The sequence below is a fragment of the Eumetopias jubatus genome, unplaced genomic scaffold, assembly GCF_037043125.1.
Source record: "Eumetopias jubatus isolate StellerSeaLion01/CBP00866 unplaced genomic scaffold, mEumJub1_p1.0 scaffold_8, whole genome shotgun sequence".
Lineage (NCBI taxonomy): Eukaryota > Metazoa > Chordata > Mammalia > Carnivora > Otariidae > Eumetopias > Eumetopias jubatus.
Window position 1 is genome coordinate 68,453,521 of NW_028274814.1, and position 12,107 is coordinate 68,465,627.

At 36.4% G+C, this 12,107-nt stretch overlaps 1 non-coding gene across 1 annotated transcript; it reads left to right on the top strand.

Annotated features, from left to right (window-relative positions):
• Positions 1-11,123: 11,123 nt before the first annotated feature.
• LOC114216682 (U6atac minor spliceosomal RNA) lies at positions 11,124-11,243 on the top strand. The gene has a single exon (XR_003610823.1). It is a non-coding gene; the product is annotated as a U6atac minor spliceosomal RNA (small nuclear RNA).
• The last annotated feature ends 864 nt before the right edge of the window (positions 11,244-12,107 follow it).

The window sequence follows — 12,107 nt, forward strand, 5'->3', positions numbered from 1 at the left end:
ATTAATTCTTTAAATGTTTGGTAGAATTCACCTGTGAAACCGTCTGGTACTGAACTTGTGTTTGTTCAGAGTTTTTTGATTACTGATTCAGTTTCCTTGCTGGTTATCAGTCTGTTCAAGTTTTCTATTTCTTCTTGATTCAGTTTTAGGAGATTATATGTTTCTAGGAATTTATCTATTTCTTCTAGGTTGTTTAGGTTAGGTTGTTTATTTGAGATTTTTCTTCTTCTTGAAATAGGCCTGCATTACCATAAACTTCCCTCTTAGAACCACTTTCGCTGCATCCCATAGATTTTGGCCGATTGTGTTTTCATTTTCATTTGTCTCCATGTATTTTTTTTTTAATTTCCTTTTGATTTCTTGGTTTACTCATCCATTGTTTAGTAGCATGTTATTTAACCTCCATGTATTTGTGTTCTGTCCAGATTTTTTCTCTTGGATGATTTCTGGTTTCATAGCATTGTGGTCAGAAAGATTCATTGTATAAGACTAATCTTTTTGAATTTGTTGAGACTTGTTTTGTGGCTTAACATGTGATCTATTCTGGAGAATGTTCCATGTGCACTTGAAAAGAATGTGTATTTTGCTGTCTTGGGATGGAATGTTCTGAATATATCTGTTACATACATCTGGTCCAATGTGTCCTTCAAAGGCACTGTTTCCTGTTGATTTTCTTTTTATATGATCTATCCATTGATGTAAGTGGGGTGTTAAAGTCTCCTACTATTATTGTATTAGTATTGACTTCTTTATGTTTGTTATTAGCTGTTTTATGTATTTGGGTGCTCCCATGTTGGGTACATAAATATTTACAATTGTTATATCTTACTTTTGGATAGTTCCCTTTATCATTATGTACCGTCCTTCTTTGTCTCTCATTACCGTCTTTATTTTAAGGTCTATTTTGTCTAAGTATTGCTACTCCAGCTTTCTTTTCACTTCCATTTGCATGATACAGGTTTTTCCATCCTTTCACTTTCAATCTGCATGTGTCTTTAAGCCTAAAATGAGTCTCTTGTAGGCAGCATAGAGATGGGTCTTGTTTATCCATTCTATCACACTATATCTTTTGATTAGAGCATTTAGTCCATTTACATTCAAATTAATTATTGATAGGTATGTACTTATTGCCATTTTGTTACTTGTTTTATGGTTGCTTTTGTAGTTCTTCTTTGTTCCTTTCTTCCCTTGCTCTGTTCTCTCATGGTTTCCTGCTTTTCTTTAGTGATATACTTAGGTACCTTTTTAAAAATTTTCTCACATATCTATTACCAGTTTTTTAATTTGTGGTTATAATGAGGTTTATATACAACATCTTGTCCATATGACAGTCTATATTAAGTTGATGGTAACTGAAGTTTGAATTCATTCTAAAAAACTTTTATTCCCCCCATGTTTTAGGTATATAATGTCATGCTTTACATCCTTTTCTGGGTTATTTACACTTATGTGGGTGTTATGTAGCTGTATCCATGCAGCAAGGTGAGTTTAGGGTCCTCCTACTCCACCATCTTCCCCCCAGATGTCCTTAAAAAACATCTTTTACAAAGCCATGGGGGGAGAAAAGAAGAGCTTAGGGAAACAAAGTGAAACAGGAAATTGCCTCAAAAGTGTTTATTTTGTCACTTTCTCAACCTTCCTAAACTGCGTCGTGAGCTCAGCATTCTCAGATGATGAAGGCTATGTGTGTGAACGCTGGTAAATGACAGCTGATTGGGTTGTGCTCATCATTTTTTCTTATAGAATGTAGTCCTAATCTATGGGGCTGCTGATGCAAAGGCTACAAAAGCCAGTTGAAGAAAGCCAATCTGCGAGGATGCCTGGAAGCTCTTTAGTTCTTTCAGAGGCTAAAGGAAGTAAAACTCTGCTAAGAAGATTGTCTGCTTCCAAGAAAGGGTTACAAGAATTGAGGTTTGTAACATGCCTGTCCTCACCCTGTGTGCAACGCTGAGAAGGCTTCTGAGAAGGCATCCAGCCATGGCTGGCATCATGCCTCCAGCAGCACTTGAGTGTGAATCTTCTCATGCCTGCAAGGTTCAGCCTGGAGCAGGGTGTGCACATGTTAGAGCTGCACATAGACTCTCCACACTTGTCAGCAACAGCTGTGAAATCTGCCCCTGGTCTCCGCTTTAGGTACGAAATTTCATCAATCAGAATAACACCTGGCCCTTGTATAGAGTTTTGTATTTATAAAAATGTTTTCACCTATGTTATTTCATCTTATGGATTCATAGAAGATGAAAGCAGAAGAAATCTCAGATGTTGTGACCTCCATGGAGCAAAAGGAGAAATTGAATCCAAGGAAAGTGATCACTTTGCCTAAAATCAAATAGCTATTTAGCAGCAGAGCTGAAACCAATATACAGTTGTGCTGACTCTCAACCCTGTGACTTTTCCATTACTATCACATGGCAAGCTCACTTGTTTCCCTGGATCTCCTCCAACTTTTTCTTCTTCTTTTCTTCTTCTTGGCCTATCTATCTTACTTTTCATCCTTTTATGCATTAAAGGTGACCTACTTATGTCAAAATTTAATAATTTCTTATTTTTGTTGATTCTTTCAAAAATTGCCTGAAAACTGATTTTTTTTTTTTTTTGCCAGCAAGCTGGTACACTTTCATACATACACTTTAGTATGTCTCACATACTGAAAAATTAAGCATAAGTATAAATGGTAATTAGAATTGTTTTCCTTGTAATGCAATGATTTATACTCGAGTTGTTTCCTATCAGATTTACTACAAGTTGGAATCTTCTAAGCAAGTGCTCCCTTACATATATTCTCTCTCAGTGGACAGGCACTAATGAAGTCTCTGTCAAAGAGAATGTTTCTTAAACTCATCGCTGATGCCAAACACTAGCTACATCAGGTTTTTTATTCTGTGGTGGAAAAAGGAAAAAATAAAAAAGGAAAATCATTTACATCTAAATTCAATTTTGGTAAAAGGGAAAGAATTATATCCAGGTCAAGTTCCAATCCAGTGACGTTTGAATAAATTGAGATACTGTATCTTCAGAATTCAGTCCTTGGCATGCTTAGCACTCAGAGACGTGCTAATAATTAAAACAGCATTGCACAAAGTTGGAATGATACCCTTTCACAAAGGTGTGCATTCTCAAAGGATACTGACTCTGTACTGATTGTTTTCCCCACTCAACATGTGTAGGCTCAATAGCTACCAAAAGCCTGATTTGGTACTGCAACCCCAAAAGGCTTATGCTCTGGCTACTGACTGGGAGACTGCTGAAAATTCTTACTTAGGAACCTTCAGAGTCATCCTCTTGATTGATCAAAGACAAACTTTCTCTTCCCTTGCCCATAATCCTACTCCATGCTGCCAATACCATAGCAATTTTCTGCAGAATTTCCTATTTGAAAATGCTATGGTAGAAATTAGAAATCCGAGCTTTTTCCTAATTCACTTATAAATTTACCCACAGTACTTATTTTGTTTTTTCCTAAAATGGGGAGAAAATTACTGTCCCAAACACCAACTACCTTATGTATATTCAGCAAAACATTTTTTTCTAGTTAAAAATTTGTGTAACTTAACTGACCAAAGCAATGCTTTTTTAATAAGTAAAAATAAAATCTTAAGTAAATCTAAAAAGATCTCATTTGTCATTAACAATGCTGACTACAAAATAACTATGATCAATAAATTATTTTATTAAAACTTAAATAATTATAGGTATTAGTTCATAATTATATGTTACTTGGTTCGAGGAAACATCTTTCTAAACAAGAGCTAGGATATTTCAAAGGTCCTTCTCATCTTCTGCAACACTCCTCAGTGACAGAAAGCTAGAAATTTTCTACAAAATTCAAGATACAGAAAGATTTTAAGGGTCTAGTGCTTCTAAATGTTAACACAGAAATTTGGACTGGCAAAGAATGTTACATCCAAGAAAATGTTTTCATGCTAAAGGTTAAATTACACAGAGAAAAATTCAACCTCCAAACTTTTTCACTGCTTAAGGAGATTGTAAAGAACTCAGTGCTGCTACATGAACCAGCCACACAAGCAAACTTTTCAAAAATAGTTATGTACAGACCATACACCTTTCATAAAAATTAATGCAAAATAGCTCAGACGCCTAAATTTAAAGTTCTAAATTTCCTAGAAGAAAAAACCTAGGTGAAAATCTGCTTGACCTTGGGTTTGTCAATGAGTTTTTAGATATAATATCAAAAGCAAAGAAAAAACGGTAAGTTGAACTTTACTAAAATTAAAAAAAAATTCTGCTAAAGACGCTGTTAAAAGGATGAAAATAAAAAGCATTGACTGGAAGAGAATATCTGCAAATTACATAAAGGACTTGTATCCAAAATATACAGATAACTCTTAAAGGTCAACAAGACCTTTAAGAAAGACCAACAAGAAAACAAAGAACCCAATTTAAAAATGGGCAAATAGGAACAGACATGTCATCAAAGATGACATACAGATGGCAAATAACCATATAAATAGATACTCAACACCATCTATCAGTAGGTAAATACAAATTAAAACAACAATGAGATCTCACTACATACTTATTAAAATATCTGTGATACCAAAAATCTAACAGTACCAATTGATGACAGGGATGTGTAGCAACACAAAAACCTCATTCATTGCTGGTAAGAATACAAAATGGTAGAGCCATTTTGGAAGACTGGCAATTCCTTACAAAGTTAAACATAATCTTGTCATACAATTTAGCAATTGCACTACTATTTACCCAACTGGTTTTAAAACTTATGACCATGCAAAAACCTGCACACAAATATTTATAGAAGATTTATTTATAATTGCCCCAAACTGGAAACAACCAAGATGCTCTTCCATAGCTGAATGGAAAAACAAAATAGAAATATATCTACATAATGTAATACAATTCAGCAATGAAAAAGGAATGTTCTATCAAGCCATGAAAAGACATAAATGCAACATAAATACTTATTGGCAAGTGAAAAAAGCCAGTCTGAAAAGTCTCCACGCTGTATGATTCCAATTAGGTGATATTTTGGAAGTGGCAAAATTATAGACATGAAAAATAAATCACTGGTTGCCATATGTTCAGAAGAAGGAGGAACCTTGAATAAGTGGAGCACAGGGGTTTTGTAGGGTGGTTAAACTCTCTCAAGTATGACACTATTGGTGGAAAGGGACTCTATGCATTTGTCAAAGCCCACAGACTTTTGCAGCACAAAAAGTGAACCTTGATGTATGCAAATTTTAAAAAGTCCTTTAGGAGGTCAGGAATCTCAGGATGGAATACAGAATTGACAGAAGACTCTAACTATATTATAAGTGTATGAAACAACCTCACTGAAGGGAGTGGAGGAAAAAGGTTCTGAATTTGGAAATAACTATTGTCTGTAAGACTCAGCAAAACATTAACATTGCATTCTACTTGATAAAGTTTCTCACGGGGGTGTATGGATTAATAATTCTGAAACCACGATGCATGGATACTGGAATTGAGATAGTAAATAAATGGTGGATGGTGGGAATAAGTTTTCTTACTGTTGTTATGGAGGGCTTAAATAAGCAAACAGTGGAGGCTAGGATGATCCATGTCATAATGAATTAGAGGGATCATATTGGAGATAACAGTAGGAACTCATGTGTAGTTTAATGTAAGCACACACGGCTACATATAGAGAATCACCTGTATACACAGATTAGTATACACACGTATACTTCCTTGCTCTGTCAGCTGAGAAAACGTAGAAGCAATGAGACTCCAGTAGCAATAAGCAGTCCTTGGTTTCTAATACCATCTGCCAATGAAAAGAATCAAGAGTTACAGGAGCCAGCTGAAAGAGGTCTCAATGGCTAAAGCTGAAACAATTGAATGACAAAATTAAGTAATATTAGATTATAACCCAAAGTGTAATGTAAATGTCCATGAGTCTGTACTGATGAAAAAGACTGAATATATATAAATGGAGGGAAATAGATAAATCTCCTGTCGAGAGAATTCTAAATAATTTATGTAGATACTCCATCCTCAAGGAAGTGGACTATAAAGTCACACTCTTTTTTTTTTTTTAACTCTCCACTCCTTAAGTGTGGGCTGATAATAGGGGATCCTTTCTAAAGAGTACAGTACAGAAAAGGGGGAAAAGAGCATATTTACAGTAGAGTAACCTGACAAATACTAGCTCAACCCAGTGATCAATGTGAACATCAATACTGATTAGTCACGTTGATAGTATGTATCCTAGCTACCCTGTGATAAAAATGACACCTACCCTCTTTGGACTTCCTCCACAAAATCCATAACCCTAATCTGGTCATGAGGAAAATATCAGACACATCCCAGTCTAGAGGCATTCTACAAAATATCTCACCAGGACTCTTCTAAATTGTCAAGATCATCAAAAACAATAAATATCTGCCAAACTGTTACAGCCAAGAAACATGAAAACTAAATGTAATGTGGTAGCCTGGATGGGATCCTGGAAAAGAAAAAGGATATTAGCTGAAAAGTAAAAAAAATCCGAATAAAATGTGGACTTTACTAAGGAATAAATGTATTGGAATTGATTCATTAATTGTGACAAATTTACCATAGTAATGTAAAATAATAGGGAAAATGGGTATGAAGTATTGGGAATTTTCTATATTATTTTCTCAATTTTTCTATTAATCCAAAGCTGTTTTAAAATAAAAAAAGTTTACTTAAATAATTACGTTACAAATTTATCCAATTAACACTAAGTCGTGCACAGGATGCCAGATGGTGAGACATGGTTCAACCACAGACCTCAAATGGAAATGAAATGGAAAAGTTTGTTACTCACAGGGCCTGGAAGAAGTACTGGCATATTTCCAGGGGCCACATGGGAAGGTCCAGGCAGAGTGCAAACAGAAAGTCAGGATTCTGGGGCACTGCCATTAATAGGGTTTATGGGTAGAGTGCTTTGGGGTCCCAGGCTAAAACCAGATTGGTTAATCCAAACCAAAAGAGTGGAGTTTTGGTAAAACAAAAGAGGAAGACACTGGGAAACAGGAGAGAATGTTGATCACAAGTTCTCTTGGGGAAGTTATATTTATATTTGCTTGTGACTCTGTACACTGCTATGGAGAGTTTAGCTACATCACTCCATAATATTTTTCTCCTAGCATCCATTTCCTGTGGCCAAGTGGTCGGGCGGGCCTTGAACTGACAATATGCCTCACTTGAGCCCATACCCTAAATAACAGCCTACAGAGTCACAAGTGTTAAGATTCTGGTATGACAACCCCAACCACCTTCACCCTCATGGGAAACATTCTCCCCTACGTCCCAGGCCTTCCCTTTGTGCACTCCTTAGATACGACCGCCTTGTGGTTTACCAAAATCCTGTTCTTTTTGGTTTCAGTTGACCAATCTGGCCTTAGCCTGGGAACTTCAAAGCGCCCCACCCACTCACTCACCCTAATAAAGACAGTGCACCTGGTCCTGACCCTTTCTTTCTGTCTGCACTCAGCCTTGACCTCCCCCTGTAGCCACTGGAGGTGTTCTGGCTACTTCCTCCGGGACCTGGGAGTAATAATCTGTCTTTCAGGTACTTCCTCTGGGACCTGGGAGAAATAATCTGTCTTTCAGGTACTTATTCCCGGGCCTGGGAGTAATAATCTGTAGTTAAGTTACTTTCTCCAGGACCTGAGAGTAATAATCCGTATTTCAATTCCTCTTGCGGCATGTAGTTGAACTGTAATGCTCACAAGAGTCACAATAGCTGTTGTTAGGGCACACAGTTTTACGAGGAGGCTAGCGCCAGTTTAAAGTCACTGAATGCTGCCTGGCCAAATACAGTGGATGCTAAGGCAGCAACACTATGGCATAGCTTAGCTAGACTCTTCTTGACCTATGTACCCAAAACAACCCCACATGGCCATTAATGAGAATATAATTGATGTGTTTGACTATCAAAAGTAATTTAGTGAAAGAATTAGTGAAAGATATATACCAAACTAACCAGTTTAAAAAGGAACAATCACAAATTCCAGCTCTGAAAAATAATTGCATATAAACAGGAAATATTGGTATTAACAGAAATTCTGACATAAAAGTATTGAAAGGATAGGGACTTAAGGAATGTGTGTGTTGTGTGAGGCAAAATTCTACAGACCATGTATCTGAGTTGAAAAATCAAGGGAAAGCAGTTGCATTCATTAGAGCAAGAGATGGGAACCACAAAAGAAAGAGCTTGTGTGGTTAAGAGCACTTGCTTCTGAGTATCAAGGCTCAGTGCTGAGGCTGCTGTCAACGGTAGGAAGAGTAAGACTTGCAGGAACTTTTGAATTTTAAAACTATATTTTTCTAAAAAAATATATTAAGAATATAAAACAAAAAGTAGTATGTTTAATAGAAAAAGAATTAGACCAAAATTGAAGAACCTCAAGTTCTATAACTAATAAGTTATAAACTTTGAGCATAGCACCACTGTAGGTCTTCATTTTCTCACTTGGGAGACTCATGAGGGATCTTCCACTCCTAGATTCTAAAGTAGTAGAAAAATATATACCAATTATTTTATCTTATTTAATTTTTTTAAAGATTTTATTTATTTGAGAGAGAGAAAGAGAGCAAGCATGAGCGGGGTGTGGAGAAGGGTGGAGGGGCAGAGGGAGAGGGACAAGCAGACTCCCCACATGGGGCTCAATCCCAGGACCCTGACACCATGACTTGAGCCGAAGTCAGACACTTAACCGACTGAGCCACCCAGGCACACCTACCAATTATTTTAAAGAAATAATGTATTTTTAAGATTTTTGAAAAACACAGAAGTTACTGGAATGCTTGAGGATTAAATGGAAAAAATAGGGTAGTGAAAATGTAGCATTCAACATGTGTCAAACTTTGCAATGTAATTCAAACAACGAATAGCTGTTAGGATAGCAGGCTCATAGATATTTCAGTTGTTATAATCATGAACAATAAATAGTGTGGTTTTACCAAGAAAAAGTACTGCAAAATATGTTTTGACAAATTTATTCAATCAATTGGAAAGTAAATGGCTAAAGGAGGACATGAGATATAAGGCATTAGTATATTTAAAAATATTATTTTTAAAAATTAGAATTGAATTTGTCATGCAACTATAGTTACCATCACGTGGCTTGAAGTCAGTTGGAAAATTCTTATATCCAAAAATTATAAATGTATCCAACTTTGAAAGGTGGCTAGGCTGGTACAAAGACTTTTATGTCTTCATTAATGATAAAAAAAAATACAGTGAATATGATACCACTGGGTAGTTAGTATTTCTTACAGTCATTACTACAGACTAAACATTTATAAAAGGGATTTAGAATTTATAATTTTGTGCATTCAAAGAATAATAAAGGAACTTGCCATGAAAAATCATCTTTTTCTTGGGGTGCCTACGTGGCTCAGTCAGTTGAGTGTTAGACTCTTGATTTCAGCTCAGGTCATGATCATAGGGTCGTGAGATCCGAGCCCTGCATTGGGCTCTGCACTCAGCAGGGAGTCTGCTTGAGATTCTCTCCCTCCCTTCGTCCCTCCCACCCTCCACCGAGCGCACACGTGCTCTCTCTCTCTCTCTTCTAAAATAAATAAATAAAATCTTTAAAAAATAATTTTATTCTTTAGGGAAAAAGTAAAATTTTAACAACAGAACAACAACAAAAAACCCCCTGCATTAATGGTTTAAGTAGCTGTAGTTTACATAAGAGAGATGTAACATAGTTATTTTAAATTGCAAGGGATGGGATGGGGAGTAACCATTTTAGGGCTATAGTGTGACATCAGACGCTATTCTGACACATGGCATATTACAGGGGTGGGGGAGGGTGTGTGATCATGTCAGCTTTACCAGAACAGATGATTAATGAAAGTTTGGAGAAATGGGTAGAAGTCATCTTTACAGAGGGCTTTGCATACAGCCAAAAACTCTTTACCACTTTATCAGATGGGTAAAGAAGGATGTAGAAGAGGGAAAATGTGAAAAAGGTTTTAGGACTATTAATGTGGTAGTTGTGTGGAAGAAGAAAACGATACGAGTTAACAGATGACTTCAGATTTCCATGTATCTAGGTTGGAACCCTGGCTCTGTATGACCATCAGAAAGTTACTTAAACACTTTAAGCCCCCAGTTTTCTCATAGGATTATATGAAAATTAAAGGATATATTTATATACCGCACTTGGCACAGTGCTTGGCTCAATAATCAGAAACTTAAAAAAATGTTTTGCAAACAAAGAAAAGTGGATAAGAGGCCAAAGCCTGAGAATCTATTTGAGAGACCATTAAAATAGTTTAAGGAAAAATCAATGAAAATAGATTTAAGGAATGAATGAAAGGAGTAATAGGCCTTAATGACTAACCAAAGGGGTGAAAAAGACTAAGGGGTTACTGTTGACTCTAAAGCTTGGTGTTTGAGTGCCTGGAAGAACCAGGGCTAAACCTGTCAGAAATGTGAACTCCAATGAAGGGGAGGAAGGGGCAGGGGAAGAGAAGGAGAATATGAGTTCTATTTTAATTGCATTGGGTGTGAGGTGACAATGAGACTTCTGGTTAAAAAAAAAAAAAGTCTAGCAGACAATTGGAGATACAGTTTTGTACTATCTCCCTCTAACCACTACCTGGAGGCATATATTAAGATCCTGCTCCCATTCATGTTCTTGTATCTATAGTCTCCCTTTTGGTAATTTCAACCAATTCCACAGTTTCAACTAGCATGCTCTTTTTAAAGTCTGAGGCCTACTGGAAATTTCCACTTCAATGTCTTAGAAATACCTCAAACTCATTGGGTCCCAAACCAAAACTACCTTTATCCTTAAAAAGGCATCTCTTGGGGCACCTGGGTGGTGCAGTTGGTTAAGTGTCTGATTTGGTTTTGGTTCAGATCATGATCTCAGGGTCCTGAGATAGAGCTGCTTAAAAGTCTCTTTGCCCCTCCCCCCGTGTCCCTCCTCCAGCCCCCCCATGCTTGCATGCATGAGCAGCTCCCCCTTTCTCTCTCAAATAAATAAGTAAATCTTTAAATAAATGAATAAATAAAAAGGCATCTCTTACTGACTTACCTGATTCTGTTAATAGTACCTCAAAATCACCCAGAGTAGGGAATTTGGAGTAATCACTTATGTCTTCTCCCTTACTGGCAAAATTCGGTTAAATGGGTGCTGTATGAAAGGAGAGGCTAGAACTCTTGAAAGGATGGGAAGGTCCTAATTACTAATACAACACATTTATGGTTAAGATATTGCTATGCATTTTGTGGTATCTAATCATGGTATTACACTAATTATTGGAGATACGACTGGTATATCAAACCACAGTAAAAATAACCACCTTTCTTCATCAAAAGGTAAAATTAACAGAGTCAAAAGGCAATCCAGAGAGTAGGAGAACTTATTTGCCATACATATATCTGACAAGGGAATTATATTGAGAATATATAAGAAACCCATCACTTCACAAAATAGGACATCCAAAGGACAAAAAAAGAAAAAATATATATGATAACTCTACTAATTATTTTAAGGAAATACAGATGAAACCGACGAGAACAAGCTATCGTATACTCACCAGAATGACTATAACATTAAAGATAGAAAATGCCAAGTATTGGAAAGGGTACGGAGCAACTGGAATTCATACACTGCTAAGTGAGCATTAACACCTCAGAAAACTGGTGTTATCTATTACAGCTACATACATCTGACCCAGGAATTCCATTCATAGGTATAAATCCAACGGAAATTTTATGTATGATCACAAAAAGGCACATACACAAAAGTCCATAGCAGCATTATATGTTATTACTCCAAACTGAAAACTACTCAAATGCCCACCAGCAGTTGAATGGGTGAAAAATTATGATTCATATATGTGATATAACACTGCACAGCAATGAGAATGGGCCAACATACTAAATGTGGATAAATATCACAAGCATGGTGCTGAGTTAAAGAAGCCAGACACAAAGGAATATTGTCGCTAATTGTATTCATGTAAAACATGAAAGCAATTGAAAATAATCTATGCTGTGAAAGAGCAGTAAGATGGATAAAGGTGGAGATAGAAAGTGAAATCTGGGGATAGTCTCTTCCTTGATATGGGTGCTGGTTTGTGAATATTATGATAGTTTATGTACACTTGAG